At 44.7% G+C, this 25,037-nt stretch overlaps 1 protein-coding gene and 1 non-coding gene across 2 annotated transcripts in view; one reads left to right on the top strand and one right to left on the bottom strand.

Moving 5' to 3' along the window:
- TSPAN7 (tetraspanin 7) overlaps window positions 1-25,037 on the bottom strand; it is a 129,186-nt gene that overhangs the window by 32,324 nt on the left and 71,825 nt on the right. The gene's annotated exons all lie outside the window — the stretch shown is intronic.
- On the top strand, window positions 23,820-23,892 carry TRNAR-UCU (transfer RNA arginine (anticodon UCU)). Its single transcript has one exon. It is a non-coding gene; the product is annotated as a tRNA-Arg (tRNA).

Raw genomic sequence — 25,037 nt, forward strand, 5'->3', positions numbered from 1 at the left:
CAGACCTCTGGTTTTGCCAATGACTCAGATATTTAAATAGATGGCATATAGGTGAATGCCTGTTAAGAATGAGGGCCAGCACTTACAAGGAGATTTAAGTGCTTAGAAATCAGGACCAGCTGCAGTGGCTAAAATGACAGAAGCTCAATGTTGGGGGGACTTGCTTTATGTCACGCCTCCTCCATGGAACCCCCAAGTTGATCTCACTCATATTTAAAGTCTGCTGGGCCAGTTCACACACAGAAAGGCGGGAGAGTGGCAGGAGTCCCAAACCGTAGCCTCCTTAGCAAGGGCCAACCAACCAAAGGAAGAGCTGTGGGCAGACACCACGTCCCCTCATCAGTGCTCTGAAAATAGGGATCAAATTCCATGCTAATAAGAAAAGATATTTTAAAAGAAGTTCACATCGGGGTAAGTGTATAAACAAGAGCTACAAGTCTATTATTGATGCGTGTTGACAGACAGTTGGTGCTGACCACGCATTTATCTCTCGTATTGTTGTATTGCCCTGTATTGCCTTGCATCTTGTTGTATTGCCCTGTATTGTTAACTGTGTGTCCATCAAGATTCGAAGGGTCTTATGGGAGGAAATAAGGTCCTTTACGTCCTTTGTCTCCATCAAAGCCTCACCCACATCCTGCGCCTGATTTTCCCAGACAACAGGTCAATCAGACATTCTGTCCCAAGGCCTTGGGAGTCACTGCATGGGAATGAAGCCAGTTAAACTAGTCCTAACAATGATTCCTTAAACACGACCCAGAATGCCAATCTGTGACCGAAGAGCACACGTCTCTCTCGGGATTATGTTGTTGAGCAGATTTAGCTTCCTGGGAGTTCCGTTGTTTTTTTTTTTTTCCCAAAAGTGAAAACATTCTTTGCATAATTTCTATATGAGATCATCATCTTTCAAACATCTACACTTATCCATGTGCCTTATACATACAGGTAAAAAGGAAACAGAAGACGCTGGAAGTCAGTCGGTTAAGAAATCCCTGAAAGCCTGTGCTCTAAGTGTTGATGGGGGTGGAGGCGGTGGGGTGTTAGAGGGAACTCATGCCTCTTTGCAGGTGAAATTGGGTAAGACATCATGCCAGATGACGTAGTATTAAATGAGTAAAAACATCATCTGTGGGAGAAATGTGTGTGTGGTATTCAATAACAAGACTCTTACACCAATGATGAGATAGTGTTGTCCTTTTAGTGGTCCTAACTTCCTCCTGAGATGATTTATGGGGGAAGAAAAAACCCATTTCTATTAGTGATTTAAGTAACTTCCAACATCAAATATCTACACTGCACACACCAAGTAAGACACACAGAGAGGGGCCTTCCACTGGTGGTCCAGTGACTAAGACTCCACACTCCCAACACAGGGGCCTGGGGTTCGATCCCTGGCCAGGTAACTAAGTGCTGTATGCTGCGACCAAGAGTTCACATGCCACAACGAAGACACAGGCAACCAAATAAAGAAATACTTTTTAAAAAGACACACAGGAAAACTTCAGAAGTGGAGCAGAATACTGTGGGGGAGGGGAATTAACCTCAGTCATCTCAGAAAAGTACAAAGAAGACACTTTGCCATCTCCAGCAGTATTACTTAGGCTACGCCACCATCTCCTCTGTCTCTCCTTGCCTCCAGCTTTGCCCCCATGCTCTCTTTCCAACCCAGTCGGGGTGATCTGTTCAAACCGAAGTCCTTTACTCAAAACTCCTCCCCTTCCAATTAAAAATCAATTTTTAAAAATTCAACAGCAAAAAAATTCTTCCACACATTCCAGGTTTCAGAACCAAAGCCAATGTTCTCAGCCTGGCCTGCAGGACCCTACGTGACCTGCACCCCTTGATCCTCCTCTGACAGGACCTCCACCGGCTCCTCCGTGCTTACCACACTTCAGCTCCACAGGCCTCTTTGCGGCCCCCACCACTCCTGACCTGGTTCCTGCCTCTGAGACTTTGAGCTTGCTCCTTCCTCTGCCTGGACTTCCAAGATCTCTCATTCAAGTCTCTGCTCCTCGTGGGCCCTTCCCTGATGACTCTTAAAGCGAGAACCCTGGCCTTCCAGCGTTCCTCATTTCCTCCTTTCCCTGCTTTATTTTTCTCCACTGTACTTATCTCCTTTGAACACTGCTGAATTCACTCTTTTTTCCCGCATGGTATGCGGGATCTTAGTTCCCCAATCAGGAATCAAACCCGCACCCCTGCAGTGGAAGCGTGGAGTCTTAACCACTGGACCTCCAGGGAAGTTCCTTAATTTACTTTCTTAGTCTGTCTCCCAAAAATGACTGCAAGCTCCGTGAGGGTTGGGAATTGGGCCCTGTTTTATTCATGTAGCCCCAGAGCCAAAAGAAATGCCCCACTCATAGTAGGTGCTCAGTAAATAGTTGTTAAGTGATTGAATATAAGATGACAGGCAGGTGAGCAAGGGGAAGTTTTGGAGGCCATGAGATGGGTCCGCACTAAGGAAGCCATGTGGTGGACTTGACTCTTACAAGGCCCGGGGAAGTTGCCCTGAGATACAATTCAAGTCTTTGGCCCATTGGCTTCTTATCCAGCACATTGCTTCATCCATTTCTGCTTTTGACCACAAGGGGGACTAAGTGAGAAAGCATGGAACAGTCCCACCTAAATCCATCACCACTAATGGAAACATAAATCAAAGCCTAGCATGCTGTAACTCCACGACTATAATTGATGATTGAGAGTTGAGAGAATAAGCAGTGCTTACACCAGCAAGATTTCTCTCTCTTTTAAAAAGAAAAATGTACTATGGCAGGGGGTGGGGGAGACAAGCGCTTACTATGTGCTGGGCATGAGCATGAGGCTAAGTGCTTTAATGCTTTATCTAGAGCAATCCTCCTAATAACTCTATGAAACTAGCCTGAGGTGGTCACCACCAAGTGGCAGAATAGGTACTCACAGTACTGGCCCTCAACCATTGCCTTCCCTGCACGTCCTCTTAGGTGGCCTGCTTAAGTTTCTTTCTCCCAAACTCTCCACACTTAACAAAGAAAAGCTCACAAGCCAGTATCCTGCATCCTGGCACAGAGGCCAGGTTGGATTCTCAACCCTGAGAATTTGGCTGCCAGAATTAAAAACGCAGATCCGCAGGCTGGTTTCCAATTTATTTATCTAAAAAAGGCTGTCCATTATTTCTCCCATTTCAAGCAGGAAAAGCTAGAGAAATGGAAACATGTTCTGTTCCAGCTACAGCTTGATACTTTAAAAAACAGGAGATGAAAAAAAAAAAAACCAACCAGATGTGTATATAGGAATGAGCCAGAAAGGTTAACAATCACAAACATCAGATACAAATCTGAAGAATCAGTAAAGCTTGACATGCAAACAGAGAACCGTAGCATGTTCTGGGGAAAGTTAAGGTACTTTTGAGTTTGGGTTTTCCCCCAGAGAAGAGGAATGAGAGACCATGGCTGAAACACACATGAGGAGAACCACTATGGAGCTGTGGAGTCATCTGATTTTCAAAGTAGGTGTGACCCAAAGCAATGGGCTGAGTCACCAGCTGAGGTAGTGGTATCGTATCTGACTGCCCTACAGCCCGGAAGGGAGATGCAATCAGTCCTTCATGAACTAAGGGCACAGTTCAGAAATACACTTAACTGGGTGTATGGGCCTGTGATGAATGGCATTTGCTGAGTAGGTGGTGCAGTGGTAGAAAATCTGTCTGCTAATGCAGGAAACACAGGAGGCATGGGTTTGATCCCTGGGTGGGGAAGATCCCCTGGAGGAGGAGATGGCAACCCATTCAAATCTTCTTGCCTAGGAAATCCCATGGACAGAGGAGCCTGGCGGGCTACAGTCCATGGGGTCGCAAAGAGTCTCAGGACTGAGCACGCACACACTGTGCCCTCTATATAGGGTTGTCACATTTACTAGTCATCTGTTTTGCAGATAAAAAGCAGGCTGTGAAAACTGAGGCTCTGAAAGGTTCAGCAATGTGCTCAATCAAAGCCACAAAGCTAAGTGGTACAGGCCTGAGTTAAATTCATCTCTGTCCTACCTCAAGGCAGTTTCCCAACCATCACCATCTCTGCCTCCTGTGTGAGCCACCTTCTAGAGCAGGGGTCCTCTTGGCCCAATATTACCCAGTCCTTGGTCCTCCCCTCTAGGTGGGTGAGCGATGGAAAGACAAGCCTGGTTTTCTTTACACTGCCCCAGTGCACCTTAAGAGGGCATGATGAGAACACCAGCTTTCTGAATCAATTTCCACGAGCTCTTTAGGCAATTTCTAATGTTCAACATGCAGGAAATATGGGGAAAGGCAGGGATGGGAAGAGATGGAACTTACAGACTGCCCCTGGGAGCAATGGTCTTCCCGTTCTCCTTTCTTAGGGCCTGGGCCTCCCTCCCCTAAGCCCCCTACTGGGCATGTTCCAATGGATGAATGGGGCTGCATTCCAGATTACTGATACACTAGTGTGTACCTCAGAATGCATTTTCTGTTGGAAACTGTATTAGACCTGGTACCTGTGTTAGTAGGCCAGTCCTCAAAGATCTCTATTTAAGCCAGTAATGGGGAAAGTTAGAGGGAAAAAGACTGTTGTCTCCAAACAAGGAAGTCCTATGGATGGGAAGCTAGCAGCAAATGCAGAATTGCCTGAAAAGTCATTCTGAGCCTGCCTAGTGCCCTGGAAGCCTTGTGCTTTTCCTGGCTGATTACCTCCCTAGATTTTCATACATGAATGAACAGTACCTGCAGCAACACAGGAACCAGGGCAACCACTTTCCCAGACTCCAAGCAACCTTTCCTTCCCCTTTTTTTTTTTTTAAAGAAGTCATTTTAGTGTGTGTGGACCTTTTTTTTTTTTTTTTCCTGGTGTTAGTTCTAGAAAATCATGTAGGTCTTCACAGAACTGTTCAACTTCAGCTTCTTCAGCATTAGTGGTTAAGGCGGAGACTTGGATTTATTGTGATGTTGAATGGTTTGCCTTGGAAATGAACTGAGGATCATCCCAACCATTTTTAAAGTCTTTATTGAATTGGTTACATTATTGCTTCTGTTTAATGTTTTGGTTTCTTGGCCGCGAGGTATGTGGGAATCTCAGTTCCCCAATCAAGGATTGAACCCTCACCCCTAGCATTGGAAGGTGAAGTCTTAACCACTGGACCACCAGGGAAGTCCCACAACATTTCCTTTGATCTGCAAGCATAAATGCTAGGCCACATACTTCTGTCACATGAAGAGTAAGAGCAATACGTGCTCAGTGAAATGACATCACAACCAACATGAGCTGTGTTCTTTAAAAAGGGGAAACGGCACTTGAAGGAAGGTTTGATTATTCTAATCCCACCATCTTCCCCAGGCAAATAGGCACACTCTCCACAATTTCTCAGCCAGGCATTCCTGGCTGGCTTTCAGCATCAGTGAAGCTGGTTAAAGATAAATGTACAAAGCTACAGAGGCAATCCTCATACTTTTCACATAGAGGAAAAGACTCTTTCAAAAACCTGACACTGAAAGTTAAAAAAAGAAGGTGTCCAATAAAATGCTACTAGTAATGGTGTATTGCATCAGAAATCTTTTCTCTCTAAAATAAGTACATAGCTTCTCAGAAGAGCTGTGTGATTAGGACTTGGTTATGTGTGGACAAATACAGCGCCACTATTTACCCGAAGCTCACCCCTGCCTGTCACAGGCTGCTTCTGTGTGCTCGACCCTCCTGCCCCATCACTGCCCAGCCAGGTCCTCCGGACCCTTAAAACACAACTAAATTGCCCTTTCCACCCAGAGGCTTTCCCTGATGCTCCAAGATAGTAATCATTTCCTTAACACGATTAGGACTCATCACCTATGTCATATGACTGTCATTTCACTGGGTTGGTCAAAAAGTTCGTTTGGGTTTTCTATACCATGGTAAGAAAAAACCAAACAATTTTTTTGGCCAACCCAGTACCTTGCACCCTAAGCTTCTGTGAATACCTTCCCACTGAAGGTGGGAACCCCTTCCCACTGGAGAGGAGGCATTGTGAGCAGGCTACCTGGTCACCCTCATTTTAAACACTCTGTGGACCAGAACATTCTGCTGGTGACCAAGTCACTGCCCCATTTCCAGCCCAACCCCAGATGTGCCCCTCGAGTGTTAACTATGACATTGAGCACTTGCTTTCGATGACTAAATGTGATCAGAGAGAGTGCTTTCATAGCACAAGCCTCATGGAGGACAAATCAACAGGCACCTGACCTTAGCCCTGAGGTTGCTGAGAGGGCCTGGGATGCGAGAGGTGGGTGGGGGTCTGGACAAATAAAAAGGACTGAAGACACACCAACAGTCGGGTGTGGTACCCGCATCAAATGTTAATGCTTGCCTCCATGTTGTGCTTAGAAACAAACATGACTGCCGGGGACTCTAGCAAATGAGCTGTTCCGAAAAGTCACCAGGCACCCCAAACTCAGGGGCCACTAATCTAAGTCCCCTCTTTCCCTGACAGTCACCATTTACCTTCTTTTGAAAAACAGGCTTCCCATATATGGGAAAAGACTCTTTTTTGAGTAGACATATGTATAACTGATTCACTTTGCTGTACACCTGAAATGAACATAACACTGTACACACGCCAATAAAAATTTAAAAACAAACAAAAAAAACTTTTTAAAGGCTTCCCAGCAAAAAGCAGAGATTCTTCCCCACTGACAGAGAGTACTGGCTGAAAGTGACTGCAAGGAACGTGTAAGGGATGAGATCAGCTGAGGCCCCCATACTCCACACGAGCTAAGGACCAACAACATTCCTTCCTGGGCGCAAGGGAAGCTGTCATATCTTCTATGTTGGCACTCAACGTGAAGAGCCATTGAAGGCTTGGCACACACTGTGAGTGACTGCCTTGCTGCCCAGGTGGGCCAGCAGGCACCATGGGTATATTGTGACCTCTGAGACCAACAGCTATTGTTATTTTTGCTAAACTCTTCTTACAACTCATCTGACCTCGCATTGTTCAACAAGAAAGTATCACAAGCCTGGACTGCCAGGTTGCAGGGAAAAGTGTTACCAGCCACCTGGAGCAAAAGGGAGGGGTTTCCTTGAGGGCCCTGGGCACCCTAGGGGGCAGCTCTGGGGGCAGGTACCAGGGACGTACCCTTTCCCTCCTCTAGAAGCAAGCGCCTCCGTGGCTTGTGCCTCCGTTGTACATTTGCCACATTCTTCTCCATGTGCGTAGACTGGGTCTCTCCACACAGTGACAAAAGCCTCCCTTGAGAACACCACCTAAGGCAAACATCCAACAGAGATCGAAGGACACTGATTTCAAATCTGTGGAGGAGAGAATGTGAGGGGTCCAGAGTCAGGTCAGGCGACCTCTGACACGACCGGCTGTGATGGGGGCAAGACCATGTCCCCATGCCTCATCTTATCTGAGACTTTGAACTTGCTTTTCCCTCTGCTTGGACTTCTAAGATCACTCATTCAAGTCTCTGCTCCTCCATGGGCGCTTCCCTAGTGACTCTTTAAAGTGGGAACCCTGGTCCTCCAGCACTTCTCACTTCCTTCTTTCCCTGCTTTATTTTTCTCCACTGTACTTATCTCCTTTGAACGCTGCTTAATTTATTCTTTTTTTTTTCCCACCACACCACACAGCATGCAGGGTCTTAGTTCCCCAACCAGGAATCAAATCTGCACCTCCTGTGAGCTGGGCAACGCACTGATCAGCCTGGCCTTCCTCAGGGAACAAAGGAGAGGGGCTGCAACGCAGTCTACCTTCTTGGCCTCGCTTTAGACGCTCTATAATGTGTGCAGCACTAGGACATTCTGGGGGAAGAAAAACCAAGTCACTGCCTCTTAAGAGAGTGCCATCACCAGCACAAGCCTTTGCCCGGAAGAGGGCCTGGGGTCACCTCAGTCGGGCAGCCAGAACCAGCTTACATGAGCGTTAAGTCCTGACCCCTAACTGAGGTGCCTGGTGGGGAAAGTACACCGTCAGCAACTCCCAGGAGGTCAGATCCTGTCCTAAGCTCCTCCCTCAAAATGTGGCTTGGGCCCTTGACCACACCTGAAGCTCACTGCCAAGGGACCTCAAATAAATGAAGACACAACCCTAACATAACATGTAGGTTCCAGAACAGAGTCCACTCTATGGACCGAAGCCATTCTCTGTTAAATCTTCCAATGGGGTTGGCGGGCTCCTGCGGACACCCTCACGCCTACACTGCCCCTATCGCCACAGTGGGTTAGAACCCAGCCCTCTTCTAAGGGTGTTGCCAATTCAGCTGACAGTGGCTCCCAGGACTGCAGCCGGGACTCTGCCGACAGGAGGATGAGAGCTTGGCTGCCGGGAGAGAAACAGGCAACTGTGGAGAATACTGTGTAGGAAAAGGCATCCCGCTGTGTTGCAATCTGTTAACACAACCATTTGGGAAGATGCAAGAGCCTGAGGACCAAGTACATATGAAACAAGCACCTTCCAAAATGCTGCTAAGTCACTTCAGTCGTGTCCGATTCTGTTCGACCCCACAGACAGCAGCCCACCAGGCTCCCCCGTCCCTGGGATTCTCCAGGCAAGAACACTGGAGTGGGGTGCCATTTCCTTCTCCAATGCAGGAAAGTAAAGTCACTCAGTTGTATCTGACTCTTAGCGACTCCATGACTGCAGTCTACCAGGCTCCTCCATCCCTGGGATTCTCCAGGCAAGAGTACTGGAATGCGGTGCCATTTCCTTCTCCAATGCACAAAAGTGAAAAGTGAAAGTGAAGTCCCTCAGTTGTGCCCAACTCTTAGCGACCCCATGGGCTGCAGCCTACCAGGCTCCTCTGTCCATGGATTTTCCAGGCAAGAGTACTAGAGTGGGGAGCCATTGCCTTCTTCCAAAATGCTAGAGTGTATTAATTTTTTTTAAGTAAATGATACAGTTAAAAAAAAAAAGGCAAACAAGTCTGAGGTTGCACCAGGGGCCCCCATTACACCACAGGGATAACATAATATTGGCATCTGTTGATTCTTCAGTCATTTAAATTGCAAGAGCCTAAACTAACCTACATTGATAGTGATCATAAGAGTGATTATCCACAGAGGGGATGAGACTAACAGGAGGGGGTGATAGAGATGATCTTTATCTTGATTGAGATGTGTTTTGACGAAGGATTGCAAAACACAAGGAGAAAAAGAGTAGGGAAAGAAATGGTGTTATATCATCATTAGAGACAGCAGGAGGAAGAAAATGGCTCTTGGATCTTACGTAAGTAGTAACATTAAAATATCACCTCATGTCTGAAATGTGCTTTGCCATCTCGAAAGTTTTTTCATTCAGAAAATTCCACTGAATACTCGTAACAACCCCATGAGGCACACACAATTCACACTGCCATTTGCAAGATGAAGGAGCAGGTGCAGAGAAAATTAAGTGTTCACCAAAGTCCCACATTCCGTAAGGGACCAGTTCAGTCCCTCAGTCGTGTCCAATTCTTTGTGACCCCAAGACAGAACTAAAACCCAATGCCCCGGTTCAGAGGCCAAGTCTTTTTGATTATACCATATTAGTAACTTTTATAAACTAACTTGCCTGACACTTAGTTTAATTCATTTTATTTTGTGTATCTGACTTGGGCCTGAGTTGGTTCTCTAAACATGAAGTTCCTCTGAAGGGAGTTTATTAACAACATCACCCTAATGTATAGGAATCAGGGTTGACAACCTGCTGTCAACTACAGAACTCCATCTGTGCTGAAATCTGGTGTCTAGGGCTCTCGAGTAGTCAAACCCTGAGAATAAAGACTCCAAAGCAAAGAGTTAAAATAAAACCTATTCAATAAACACTGCTACAACCACGTCAGTTCATAAACTGTAGTTTCGATCTGTCTTGAAAGTTTCCAAGTGTCCATCTTGTCATTTTTTTTGTCGTGTCATATAATTTTATTCTTTTTTCTCTTTTTATATTGAAGTATAATTGATTTACAATATGTTAATTTCACATGTAAAGTGATTCAGTTTTACATATGGTGGTGGTTTAGTTGCTAAGTCATGTCCAACGCTTGCAACCCATGGACTGTAGCCCACAGGCTCCTCTCTCCATGGGATTTTCCAGGCAAGAATACTGGAGTGGGTTGCCATTTCTTTTTCAGGGGATCTTCTCAACCCAGGGATCAAACCTGGGTATCCTGCATTGCAGGCAGATTCCTTAGTGACCAGGGAAGCCAGTTTTACATATGTATGTACACACACACACACACACACACACACACACGCTTCTTTTCAGATTCTTTTCCTTTATGCTGCTGCTGCAAAGTCACTTCAGTCGTGTCCGACTCTGTGTGACCCCATAGACGGCAGCCCACCAGGCTCCCCCGTCCCTGGGATTCTCCAGGCAAGAACACTGGAGTGGGTTGCCATTTCCTTCTCCAATGCATGAAAGTGAAAAGTGAAAGGGAAGTCGCTCAGTCGTGTCCGACTCTTCGTGACCCCGTGGACCGCAGCCTACCAGGCTCCTCTGTCCATGGGACCCTCCAGGCAAGAGTACAGGAGTGGGGTGCCATCACCTTCTCCTCTCTTCCTTTATAGGTTATTACAAAATATTGAGTACACTTTCCTGTGCTGCAAGGTAGGTTCTCGTTGGTTATCCATTTGATATATAGCAGTGTGTGTGTGTCAATCCCAACACTTTGTCATCTTAATAGCATGCAAGCAGTAGTGGTCAGGAACCGATCCACTGTGTTTTACATTTCCAGTAGCCCCCAGTATGGCACCCTGCGTACAGTACCCACTGAACAAATGCTTGTTTTATCAATAGATTTGGTATCTTTTCAAAATTAACAGGCTTAAAAACAGAATCCTGTGACACAAAATTCTGTATCACAGAAATGTACTTCAGTAAAACTCAGGACAAATTTACTATGATGGTTTGTATGTTAATTGTGTGTGTCCTCTCCCTTTAATCCAGTGGGAGAATAATTGACAGAGTGTAACCAAAGGACTCTAGCTAGTGAAACCAACCTGTCAGAATTTCTGTGTTAGAACAGCAGTGAAGATAATTTTTCAAATGTTTGCATTTCTAGCTGAGCATCATCAGAAGAAAAGCTCTAGTCAGGACAGCCCTTTCCAAACTTCAATGTCTATCCTTTCCTCGGAGCATCTTAATTCTCTCTGAAGGTCAGATGGCTTTGGGGTTGAGTTATCTTTAAGACACACATCAGTTTTGTTCTTTCTAAGTGGAGCACACAGGGATTTAAGTGACCCTAGTAAAGAACTCTTGAGTTTCGACAACCTGCTCTCCCATGGGTACCAATTTCTGGCAACAAATATTCTGGAAGTCAAGAGAGCAAGGATGTTGCAATGGTGCCAGCTCACTTGCTCTCTCTGAAAGGTGAAATTTTTAAAATCGAGTAACACCCCATTCAAATTGCACTTGAATGCAATGATTTAAAATTTACAGACATTTCAGTTCAGAGGAATGCAAATAATTACAGCACATAAATCATATCATTATGCGCTTAAACTGTGAAGCCACTGGAGCATCTGATCTTTTAAAATTATACTCCTTTTGGCAAGCACAAAAAAGCTCACGCCCTCCTTTAAGACAATCTGGAATTTCAAAAACTCTTCCAAGCAATGGTAAGTGTGAACTCCTTTTCTCCAGCTACACCCATCACTCTCATCTGGTTTCTGACATCTCTGGTTGAGGACCTCCATTTTGCACACACCCATCCCTTCCCAATCCTTCCACTCAAAGCTACTGCCACCTTAGGGAAAGAGTAAAAACAAATGCGTGCTCAGTCACTCTGTCGTCTCTGACTGTGACCCCATGGACTGTGGCCCACGAGGCTCCTCTGTCCATGGAATTTCTCAGGCGAGAATACTGGAATGGGTTGCTATTTCCTCCTCCAGGGGATCTTCCCAGCTCAGGCATTGAACCCACGTCTCTTGCATCTCCTGCATTGGCAGGAGGATTCTTACCAACTGTGCCACCTGGGAAGCCCAAAAACAAATGCCATCTTCACAAAACCACACAGCTCTACATGTTTATTTCTATGAGCCAACTGGCCACACCAAATTTACTAATAAGACCCACAGCCACATTCCATTCTCCACAAAATTGTCGGGCTTTTCCTTTCATTAGTGAACATGCAATACAAATGCTATTAGAGCAAAAGCTCTATGGTCCTGTATCTATATTTTTTGCCAGAAGACTTTCCCCAAAGCTTTAAGGCTTCATTCGAAAACATGCCACCAATGGCCAGATGAATGACCAATAGTTATAAGCTGCATGAGCTATTCGTGAATTTTGGAGACTAATCAACCCCTTATTGGTCATATCGTTTGCAAATATTTTCTCCCATTCTGTGGGCTGTCTTTTCATTTTGTTTATGGTATCCTTTGCTGTGCAAAAGATTTTGGGTTTAATTAGGTCTCATTTGTTTGTTTTTACTTCCATTACTCTGGGAGACAGATCAAAAATGTAATTGTTATGATTTATGTCAGAGTTTTCTGCCAAGATGTGGTCCACATAACACAACGGAATATTATTCAGTCATTAAATGAATGAAATGCCGCCATTGGAAGCAACATGGATGGACTTAGAGAGTGTTATACTGAGTGAAGTAAGTCAAAGAGAAATATCATATGATATCGCCTGTATGCAGAATTTTTAAAAAGTGATACAAATGAATTTATTTACAAAACACACAGACACTCACAGGCTTAGAGAACTAGCATGGTTATGGGAGGGGGGCAGGCAGGGGGAAAAGGATAGTTAGGGAGTTTGGGATGGACATATACACACTGCTATATTTTAAATGGATAACAATAATGACCTACTGTATAGCACAGGGAACTCTGCTCAGTGTTATGTAACAACCCAAATGGGAAAAGAATTTGAAAAAGAATAGATACATGTATATGGATAACTGAGTCACTTTACTGTACACCTGAAACTAACACAACGTTGTTAATCAACTATACTTCATTACAAAAAAGATTTAAATTAAAAAAAATTTTTTTTAAGTCCATAGTTTTAAGTCCATTTGACCAATAAAAAGTCTGAAACTTGTCAGTTCAGTAACTTGTTGCCAGGTGACAGACACGCAGGACTCTAAGTTGAACAAAAATTGGGCAGACACCAAAAAACACAACCCTACACTTCCGAGCTCTTCACGTGTACAATGGCTGTATTATTTCATTAGGTTGATGAGTGGTTGAAACAGACAATATGGCTAATGTACTCAGTAGCCATTCATGCCTGATAAGCAGGAAATGTTAAACAAAAATCACATCTATTCCATTGTTATTCTATTAATATTGACCTTATTAACTCTTTCAAGTATTTCCGCAGTCATGAATGCTACCAAGAACCTGGACTGCCTAGAATCCTTTTACGTTTCGAATTGCCCCTTGGAAGCGTCTTTCATTCTGTTAAGCATCTAGATAGTTATGAGTCCAGAAGTCTGCTCTGGCTTTTAGGATTAAAAAAACAAACCACATATGGTTTTTGCAGCTAGAGAATACCCATCTCCTCATTTTCTGCATGGCCAAATTTCTGCCTTCTTGAGAAAAGGCTTGTTTTCATTCATTTTCAAATCTGTGCTAACAAGTTGTTTTAACCTGAGCTCTTGGAACAGGCACAGGGTCTGGCAGCTCCTTCCACTGCAGGTCTGCTTGGGATTCTTCTGCAGGAATCCTGGTCAAGGGGGGGGTTGGACTCGGCCAGGCAGCAAAGGGCTTCTAGGGCAGCAGGACTAAAAGTTCCTAAAAGAACCAGCATCTCAGGAGATGCCACACATCAAGGGAGCAATGAGCCGCCAGAGCAGGTTCAACCTGGGATTGTCAGAGGATGAGTGCAGATGACCAGGGTGGCTTCACTACAACACTTGAGGTCAGGACGTTTCCTAGCCCTCTGCCCTCTCCCCCTCAGATAGCACATTAGAAGTCACCTATGTCAGCAGGGAAGGAGTGAAAGGCTGGGGGCAGCGGTGGCCATAAGAACAGGCTCAGGGGCAGCTTTCCTGGGTTAGAATAATCATGTCTATACCACTTAGCATCTGAGAGATTTGTTTCAAGTTACCCAAACGTGTGGCAAGTTACCTGTGTGGTGAGGGGTGATAGTACCTCCTTGACTGCGCTGATAGGAGGACTGAGTTAAGATGTATAAAGCACTCGATGTACTTACCTACTGCATCAGAAGCTTTCAATGTGAGCCATTATCTTCATCAACATCATCACCTACTCCAACTCCCACAATTTGATAAATGAGAAGACTGAGGCCCAGAGAACCAAAATGTTTGCCCAAGATCACACAGCTAGTTAGAGGCAGACACCAAAAAACAAAACACAGAGCCAAGACTAGAATCCAAGTCATTCATCAATCCATCCAGACACCTTCAAAGTGTCCCCTTTAAAGGCCTCTAAACAATTTCTTTTACAGAGGAGGGTGTAAGAGAGTTTCTGGAGAACATGAGTCAATTTATCAGGACTATGTATAGTGATAATATTTCATTTACTCTGAAATTAAAAATCATCAAGAAATTGCAAATGTCACAAATTAAAATATCAGGGCTGTGTACAGTGATACTATTCCATTTACTCTGAAATTAAAACATCATTAAAAAATTGAAAACATCACAAATTTAAAAAGGATTACCATATGTAAATAGGTGGTCAGTGGGAGTTTGATATATGACGCAAGGAACCCAAAACCAGTGCCCTATGACAACCAGGAGGGATCGGGTGGGGAGGGAGGTGGGAGGGGTCACATGTATACCTATGGCTGATTCATGTAGATGTACGGCAGAGACCATCACAATATTGTAAAGTAATTATCTTCCAATTAAATTAATAAATTTTTTAAAAAAGACACATTGAATTAGTGAAAACCAAGCTATGGGCATACTGTACGAAGATTTCTTTTGATGTCAGTGTGATTTCTCCCCATTCCCAATCACTGTCCTGCAGTCACAGAAGGCTATAAAAATAGATTATATATTGCAGAATCCAAGTCATCATATATCGTGTCCCACTCTTTGCAACCCCATGGACTGTAGCCTGCCAGGCTCCTCTGTCCATAGAATTTGCCAGGCAAGAATACTGGAGATCCCTTCTCCAGGGGATCTTCCCAACCCAGGGATTGAACCCAGGTCTCCCGCATTGCAGGTGGATTCTTTACCGTCTGACCACCAGGAAAGCCCATGTATCACAGAGCACCACCAGAATAACAGTGCTGCTGCTTAAACTCAAGGTCAGAAGCATCAGAGTTTCTCAGCAAAATGATCCCCTAAACAGGTGACTTGGAATAGTTTTAACCTATGCATCACCCTATTGAATCCAAGTCTCTCTCCTGTGCATAGTTTACTGAGGTCAGCGCAGTCTGAGAAGAAGCGGGGTGTAGTCTGGGCTCCACTCATTTTATCGCAACCACTGGAAGCATCCATCCTACACCGAGAGCAAAATTCATACCACAGGAGTGACAGAAGCGTGGAGCATTCCTGGGATGCTGTGAACTCTGGCGAGTTACCTCATTGGTCTTTTACAGCAAAGATACCAACCATCCTCTCTGCCCTCACTTCTAAGGCATTCACTACATTTCATTCATTACCAGGAAAGCAAAACTGGCTTAAATTCCCAATTTTTCCTTCTTAACCTGTGCTTTGTCCTCTTGTCACCAAGTTTTTTCCTCTCATGCCCAGCATCCTTCCCAACAGTTTTCCTTTCCTTAGTAAAATCAGGGAAACTCAAGTTTATTTTAGGCTACATCTCAGTCCCAAAGATGTCACAGTCAGACACGACTGAGCGATTGAACTGAACATCTCAATTCCACGTTTTAGCATGGAGTCCTTTCTCCTGAGACTTAGCAACCAACCACGTGGCTGGAAATGACCCCCGCTTGCGATCTTTTTTTGTATATTCCTTTGTATTTGTTTGAGCCAACAGCCTCAACTCTATACCTTGCCTCATACACTCTCTGCAACCTGAAAAGCACTCCTTCCTGCCTATCAATATTCTAGCCATCCTTTAAAGCCCAACTTGGGTCATAATTTCTCCTAGGGTTTAAATCCCCTATATTTAAATCTGACATTTAAGCTCTAGGGAGCTGCCCTGTCTTTGCCCTCACAGAGTTAGTAGCCAGGGCTGCACACCATGTCCAACCAAGTCAGGGCACACAGTGGGGAATCCTTAATACTTTTCTTCAACAGGCCCTGGAGAGTAGGGGCAGTGGTTTCCTGGGGGCCCAGGACTGACATAACAGTCAGCTGGCCCACTTGGGGCTGGGGCAGTCCATCACCTCTTGAGGGGCCTGCAGCATACCCAATCCTGACATGTCCTCTGCCTCATGATAAGACTCAAACCACAGCAACAGGAAAAGTGGTTTGTTTTTTTTTTTTTTTCCCCATCACTCAACTGTCACAATGTAACTTCCCAGGTGGTGCTAGTGGTAAAGAATCTGCCTGCCAGTTCAAGAGAGGCAAGAGAGGTGGGCTCCACCCCTCTGTGGGGAAGATCCCCTGGAGGAGGGCAAGGCAACCCACTCCAGTAGTCTTGTCTAGAGAATCCCATGGACAGAGGAGCCTGGTGAGCTATGGTCCAAGGGGTTGCAAAGAGCTGGACATGACTGGAGCAACTTAACATGCACGCACGTGACGCCCTAATGTGTGACCTTGGGCAAAGCCCCCCATCTCTCATGTGTCAGTTGGGGATCACAGACTTAGCTCATGATAGTCAGGATTACGTGAAATAGGGGCTCACAGGCTTGAGATTCTACCTAAAAGCTAGAAAGTGTTAAAGAAATGTACTGCTCACTGTTGTGACTTAACCTCCAGAGCTGAGTCCTCCACAACTCTCAGGCAGATCTTCTACTTAATGTAATTTGAGAAGCATGAGGTGGGATCCTGCTCTAATCTTTCCTTCCCAGATAAATGTCAGAGTCCCTGAAATGTCACTTTAAAAGGCATATTTCATAGTTAAATTTTGGCATTAAGGGAGAAAAAAATACCCTTAACAGGCAATAAAACAGCAATTCATCTCAAAGTGCAAGTGATCTGATCAAGTCAGTCTTGGCAAGAGGGTGGAGAGAGCTTGTTCAGGAGAGACTGACTGGAAGAGTCTCTTATTCCACACAGAAAATTCCAGGGCTTCTCCCTGAACAACAAATGCTGCAGACAAAGAGCTCTGGGGATAGGTGGTATGCACGTGTGCTCACTGCTCAGTCATGCCTGATTCTTTGCGACCCGATGGACTGCAGCCTGCCAGGCTCCTCCCTCCATGGGATTCCCCAGGCAAGAGTACTGGAATGGGTAGCCATTCCCTTCTCCAGGGGATCTTCCCGACCCAGGGATCAAACCCGGGTCTTCTGCATTGCAGGCAGACTCTCTTCCGCTGAGCCACCTGGGAGGCTCAGGGGAAGGTGGGCCTGCAGTCAAGCCAGCTTTATCAGATTGGGGCCGATGTACCCTTGAGCACCACCTCACGGAGCCAGCTTCCATCACTCTAAAAACAGTGATAAGATGTGATCTTGGGAATGGCCCATTTGTTCCCATATTTTGTTCGTAATGTTTATGAGTTTTCAAAGGGGGATGGGGGAAGCCGGAAGGAACAGAAGCACATTGAATGTGGAGCCAGCAGAGAGCAGGGGCTCAAGAAATTAGAGCTTTCCTTACCTTACAAAGAGAGCTCTCTAGACGTCCAATCCTGGTAAAACAAGTTTCAATTACCTTTCAATTACCTTTCAGACTTTCAAAATGCAAAGAAAATCCAGTTTTGATACTGGCATATTTAAACCTACTTCTATTTTTCCTGCCTTCCTCCCTATTCCCCTTAAAAACTCATGAAGGTATGTTAACAGCAAAAAGTGAACCAGATCTGTTCATTTTTGCTTGGGTATATATTAAAAAAAAAAAAATCCCAGTACAGCTGAAGTTCCTAAAAGAATTGGTCTGACAAATACAATCAGAAAATCAATGACTGTCATATAAAATCACTTCACAGTGATTCCTGTGAGGTGAAATATTCTCATCCCTCAAGAACAAGAATCATGTGAGAAGAACTGAGAGTTTGGGATTAGTATAGACATACTATTGAAACCATGATAAGTAATGAGAACGTGAGGGGCTTCTCTGGTGGCTCAGATGGTAAAGAATCTGCCTGCAATGCCGGAGACCTGGGTTCAATCCCTAGGCCAGGAAGATCTCCTGGAGAAGAGAATGACTACCCACTCCAGTATTCTTGCCTGGACAGAGGAGCCTAGTGGGCTCGAGTCCATGGAGTCACAGAGGGTCAGACATGAGTGAGCACAAGCACAATGAGGACCTACTGTGTAGCACAGGAACCCCCACTCAGCAACCTGTGGTCACCTCAATGGGAGGGGAATTCAAAAAATAGGCGATATATGCATACATGTGGCTGATTCATTTTTCTGTATAGCAGAAACTAACATTGTAAAGCAACTATGCTCCAATACAAATTTAAAAAAAAAAAAAGAGCAAGGATCACTGCTCAGAGATGAAGGGAAGGTGGAGCCTGAACTTGAAATTGCCAAAGCAGGCCCCACTGATGATGCGAGTGGGTACTTCCTCACTGAAACCAAAGCAGCAGCAATAGAGCCATCCACTGAGAACTGCACTGTAAGAGCAGGTACTATGTCTGACAACAATAAGTCAACATGCAGCAGAATGTGCCATGCCACAAGAAGGACAAACACGTGCCCTGTGGGTACAGAGAACAGGAAATCGCTTCACGACAGTTAACATTTAGGCTGGTGCCTGCCAGATGGAATAGACTCTGACGGCAAGGGATAAGCAGGAGAGAACATTCCAGACAGGAGGGACTATACAATCAGTAGAAAGAGGCCACCCTGCTCCCCATGGCATGTGAGTGCTGGCTTAATGTGCTGGGCTTCCTGCTCTGGCACTCAGGCGTGCAACCTTGGATGTTACTCAATTTCTCTAACACCCAGTTTTCTTTTTCCTCAAAGGGGGATGATGACAGCCACCTGGGAGGGTTGTTAAGCAGATTAGATGAGATAATGGGCCTAACTGCAACTGCCACTGTTCTCATTTCATTCTCCTCCTAAAGACTAAAGAAATATGTCTTTGAGGATACTTTCTAGATGTGTCTCAGAGGAGCTTGCTAGAACAATTCCTTACCTATGCTCTGGGTCGGAGGCCCAGGGTATTGTACCACTCCCACTAGGAAGGCCCCGCCTATCACAGCATGAACACTAAAGGGACCAAGGCCTGCCCTTTCCCCAGAGAAGGTCCCGGCCTGCTGCTCACTTTACCCTCCTACTGGGTTCTACGGAGAAGCAGCAACGAACCAAAGTGCTTACAGTGTTGTGTTGCGGCCCAGCTTTCTTATTAACTGAGAATTAATAGAAAAACCAATGTGTTGTAACTGATAAAAAAATCTTAAGTCCATGAGTATATCCTTCACCTCAGAGAGTACAGTGTGGCCATGATTTAATCTGTCTTTGATGATTTAAGACCTAGCAGTGCCCCAGGTTATATAACTAAGACTGGTTCTGCACACTGGAGGTTTTGCAGGATAGAAGAGGGGCCACTTGGAAAAGCAAGTTGTTGGGAGAGTGAAAAGTGTTAGTTGCTCAGTCGTGTCCAATTCTTTGCAACAGTATGGACTATAGCCCGCCAAGACTCGTCTGTCCATGGAATTCTCCAGACAAGAATACTGGAGTGGGTTGTCAATTCCTTCTCCAGGGGATCTTCCCAACCCAGAGATCGAATCCAGGTCTCCTGCATTTCAGGCAGATTCTTTACCATCTGAGCCACCAGGGACTCTATTTATGGGAATGGGAGACAATTTGAGATTCGTCTCACAGTCAAGGGTTTCAGACTTGACCACGATCAATCTGTGTAAGAAATAAGATTTATATCGAAACCCTGTATATACAACGTAAATGAGGGTTTCTCAAAGCAATACTTACCCTCACTCTGAGCATGTATCCTAGTGTTTTCTCCTCTATTGAAAAACTTTTCTAAGTAGCACTCCTTGTACCTCAGAGGGCCTCCTGCCCTCTGTGTTTTTAGAGAGTGCACCACATAGAGTTAAGGACAAAAATCCATACAATTTCAATTAAAAAATAGAAGATCAGAGGCTGCAGCATTTTTCCAGAATTGGGGAGTGAGAGGGGAGAGAGGTTCAGCTCCCAAAAGTGCCCAGTTCTAGGGAGCTGCCCTGTTTTCGCCCTCACAGAGTTATTAGCCAGGGCCCCAAGTCAGGGCACACATTGCGGAATCCTTAATACTTTTCTTCAACAGGCTCTAGAGAGTGGGGGGAGTGGTTTCATGGGGCGGCTCCAGCACCAATGTAACAGCCACCTGGCCCACTTGGGGCTGGGACAATCCATTACCTCTTGAGGGGCCTGCAGCATACCCTAATCTTGACATATCCTCTGCCTCACAATAAGCCCCAAACCACAGCAACATGAAAAGCTTTTTTTTTTTTTTTTTGCATCACTCAACTGTCACAAATGTGTGTGGGAACCCTAAGCACACCAGAGGAACTTCTCCACAAAGAATCATGACTCAATAAAGAGCCTACTGTGCCATGGGCCAGCTGTGTGGCCCAGTCCACCATCCAGGGAAAATCAACTGCTTGGAACTAGACAAAACCATTGGCAACCATCGATGCTGGCAAGCAGCCACGTGCACATGGAGAGATTTCCTATCAGCAGGGGCTTGCTCTCCTGTGGGGAAAGATGGCAGCGTTTCAAGAGGCAACCGGGAAGGAAAATCTGAGTTCAGCGTCCCCAACCATAACAATCATAAAGCGGTGCAGGAAGGAAAACAAGCTCTACTGAACTGGGCCACCCTAGGGACTCAGAATGGAATTGAGGCAATGCCCGTCATGATGTTTCTAAGCTTAGGACCGAAGGTGCAAGATTACGTATCTCTTAGATACAGACACCACCTTGAACATGTAAAATGGAAGCCAACTGGGGAAGTCTTAGCGGAAGCAAATATGTGCCATAGTGTCTGAGGTTTAAAGCCGTATCAGAATAAGTGGATTCACAGGAACTCATGGGTCACAGGAATTTAAAACTGCACTTTGAGTTTTGTTTGTTTTAGTTGAAGTATAAGAGACTTACAAGCACTTCTGGAATTTGACAGGAATGAAATCTGCCCATTAGGATACCCAAAGGCCAGTTTGCAGGATAAAGCAGCAGTAAGCCGAGATCACAGGCAGGACACAGGAACTCCTAGTTTGGCCAGCTAAGGAAAAACCTCTCAGAAAGTCAGGATGCAACAATGATGTTGAGTTATGAAGGGGTAATTTCTTACAGGCACACACTTTGTGACAGCTTGGCAATGTGCCCTGGCATGTTTCTACAACAGGACAATAGTCTGATGAGAGAAGGAATGGGGAAAAAAATCCCTGCCTGGCCCTCATCCTGACTATTGGTCACAAGGGGATACAGGACCTGGGAGACCCCCGGCCTGGCACATTCCAGCAGGTGCCTCAGCACTGACCTCAATATTGGTGTCATCAGTGGCCTTAGGGCTAGAGTTCCAACTTTTTCCACATTTCCATACTGTCTTTGTGTTAATTCTCATCCAAACATAACCTTGGAGATTTGCCTGGTGGTCTCACTGATCCTGAGTGTTAAGACATTTGACTGGGAACAGCAACAACTCTTTGGAACAGAGCTTAATCTGCAATTTTAAATGTTTCTCTACCAGGAAAGGGTGAATAATAGCTATTCTGACTCAAAGTCAGAGTACTGGTTATGAAACAATTTGAGCAAGAGGAAAAGAAAACAAAAAAGAAACAGCTTCTGTCTTACGGCTAAGTGGCTTGACTCATTCAAGTGTGGAGAGAGCAGATATTCTTAGTTATTCTAATCAACAGCAAGAGGGTTTTGCACTATTTGCCTCAAATGTGGCCTGTCTGAGGCTAGAGTACAATCTGTAGAAGTTTGGAAAATAACCTCCCAATCAGCAAGTGTGTGCATGATAGTAGGTAGGGCTTCCCTGGTGGCTCAGTGGTAAAGAATCTGCCTGCCAATGCAGGAGACACGGGTTTGATCCCTGGGTCAGGAAGATCCCCTGAAGGAAACAGCAACCCACTCCAGTATTCTTGCTGGGAAATCCCATGGACAGAGGAGCCTGGCGGGCTATAGTCTGTGGAATTGCAAAGAGTTGGTCACAACTGAGTGACTAAGCGAGCGCACGCATGCACGCACGCACGCACGCACGCACGCACGCACGCACGCACACACACACACACACAAGTGGAGCTTCCAGTAAGGAATTTTCCAAGTTTTATCTGGAAATGACTAATTGAATCCTTGACCAGAAATTGGAAGCTTGCAGTGAAATTTGTGGGTGTACTAGTCACCATCTAAGGCCTGTATACCCCTCTCTGGAGTTTGCAATGGGGGAGCCACACACTCTCTACCTCAGTTTCCTTATCTGTTAAATTACTATCTAAAAAGGTAGCATAATACAAGGTTCTGCAAAGGATTAAATGGGGTGACACAGCGTGGAGCATACAGTAAGTTTTCAACAAACATTAAGCATCACTTAATTATTAACAAACATTAAGTATCACTTTTCTCAAGGTTTCCAAAGCCTGCTTTATTTTTCTTCCCTTTCTGGCAAGGACATTTCTAAAGTGAAATATCATTAATTTTCATCAATAAAGGATGGGAAGTGGTGTCAGTTTCACAAGTGATTTAACCAGAGACCGACACCATCTTTCTCAGGGAAATGGAAATAGTTCAGAAGCAACATCCTTTTCGGACATTGCCTCTGCCCCCAAAAGTGGTGCCAAAATTCAACAAAATTTAACAGAAGAGATAGTCCATGACAGTTTACTTTCTTTAAAGGTGCCTCTCCTGGAAAATCCTTCCTCCACTCAAGTTTGAGTACAAAATTCAAACTAGGTCTTGGGGCATGTTTCCTTTAAAATTAATCTAAAATTGGGACTTTCCTAGTGGTCCAGTGGTGAAGATGCTGCACATCCAATAAAGAGGGCACAGGTTCAATCCCTGGTCAGGGAACTAAGATCCCGCATGCTGCATGGCATGGCCAAGTAAAAATAAAATAAATAAAATTAACCTCAAATCGATTTCATTGACTAGATTAATTAGCTCTTTTCCAGACTTTGGGGTTCAGGGTAAAGATGTCCTTTATTTTTGTAGTGGGAAATCATAAATCATAGTAGGTTGCCATTTCCTCCTTCAGGAGATCTTCCTGACCCAGGGATCGACCCTGAGTCTCCTGCATCTCCTGATTCTTTAATGCTTGAGCCATCGAGAAAGACCCAGAAATCACAGAAGGACCCTCTGTGGAAGGTTGCTATCAAACCAGGAAGATCTGAGAGGGCAATAATAGAAGCTGCATGGAATCCAGTCAGAAGATATCAAAGTTCCAGGACTAGACAGTGACCCCTGCCTGGATGTTCATGGTGCAGTCAGAACCAGGGCTATGGCCCTGCCTGCTGGACCACACCCTGCTTCTCTTGTGGCCTTTGTCTGAGGTAAGTGTCCTCACATTTGTTCAAGTGAGCAGAAGGGCTCACTTCCCAGACACCTCCTGACCACGGCTTCTTATCAGCTTATATAACAGGCAGTTGAGCGTTAGCAGCATCAGACAGCTGAGGTTCAAGTGCTAGTTTTTACACCTCTGAGTCTCAGTTTTGTGATGTCCCTGGCCTATCTCACAAAGCACCAAGAGGCTGGAAAGAAGTTTTATGAGGACCCTCTGGATACTGTAAAGAGCTGTGTCAATAAATGTGAGGCCCCTCATGAAGGAAAGGGAGCAAAAAGGCAAAAACTCTGGATGCTGAGAATAAAGTCCCTAAGCAGACAGAGGAATCAGGAATGCTGCTATCATGGAGACTCTCTCCTGCCCATTCCTAAAAGCCAGCCAAGGGACTTCCCTGGTGGTCCAGTGGTTAAGACTCTGCACTTCTAATGTAGGGTACACAGGTTCGATACCTGGTCAGGGAACTATGATCCCACATGCCACAGGCGTGGCCAAAAGATAATTTTAAATAAAAGTTAAAAAGTGAGAATGACTCATTCTAAATATTTTGATTAGCATACTTTCCAAGTATTAACCACCATGAACTAGGATAATAGTGCTATCTGACATCAATCTTTTCCTAATATGACTGAACTAGTTCTGACGTAGGCATCTGTAAGTCATCTCTAATATAAAATTTGAAGGCAGGAGTTAGGTCACAAAATTTAAAAATATATATATTAGCAAAGAGGTAGATATCTAAAAACCCAGAATAAAAGATCCTTAAAAATGATAAGCATTTTAAAAACAAAACAGCAATACAAACTATAGGTATTAAATATATGTTTTCTATGGTCTGCATGAAAGTGAAAGTGTCAGTGTCTCAGTCATGTCCAACTCTTGGCAACCCCATGGACTGTAGCCCGCCAGGCTCCTTTGTCCTGAGGATTATTATCCCAGGCAAGAACAATGGAGTGGGTTGCCATTCACTTCTGCAGGGGGTCTTCCTAACCCAGGGATCAAACCCAGGTCTCCTGCACTGTAGGCAGATTCTTTACCGTCTGAGCTCCCAGGGAAGACTACTTGATCCAAATTGAGAAAGTCCTGGGAAATATAAAAGGAAAACAAAACCTAAGAGACCGGATGGCACTAACTCATAAATAAGAAATGCTCCATTAGCTATATGACCCAATAATTAGTTCACAATGACATGAACAAAATATCCAAATTTCAAATTCCATAACAAATGGATAAAGAGAAAAAAGTTTTTTAAAAAAAATTCAGAGAATATACTTTCTTTGTGAATGTGTATGTTGAAGAAATTTCTCATGATGAAATTCACCGTCTAGATTTACTCGGAGAAGTAGCTGAATCTCTACCTCAGCCAACACTGTAAATTCTATACTAACCAGTTAACAAAAGTTTTCTGATGCAAAAATTACTTCACTAAAAAACATTAGAAGCACTTTTAAAATTTAAATTTATTACCATCTATAGGAGTACTGGTCCACTTTGTAACCACCATTTGTGTACATAGCTTCTATTATTGGACTATGGCTCTTAAAGCCAAATTCAGGTATTATCTAACTTTGTAGTAAGGTCTTATTCAAAGGATGTACTCAATAACTAG

This window comes from Budorcas taxicolor, chromosome X, assembly GCF_023091745.1.
Source record: "Budorcas taxicolor isolate Tak-1 chromosome X, Takin1.1, whole genome shotgun sequence".
NCBI lineage: Eukaryota > Metazoa > Chordata > Mammalia > Artiodactyla > Bovidae > Budorcas > Budorcas taxicolor.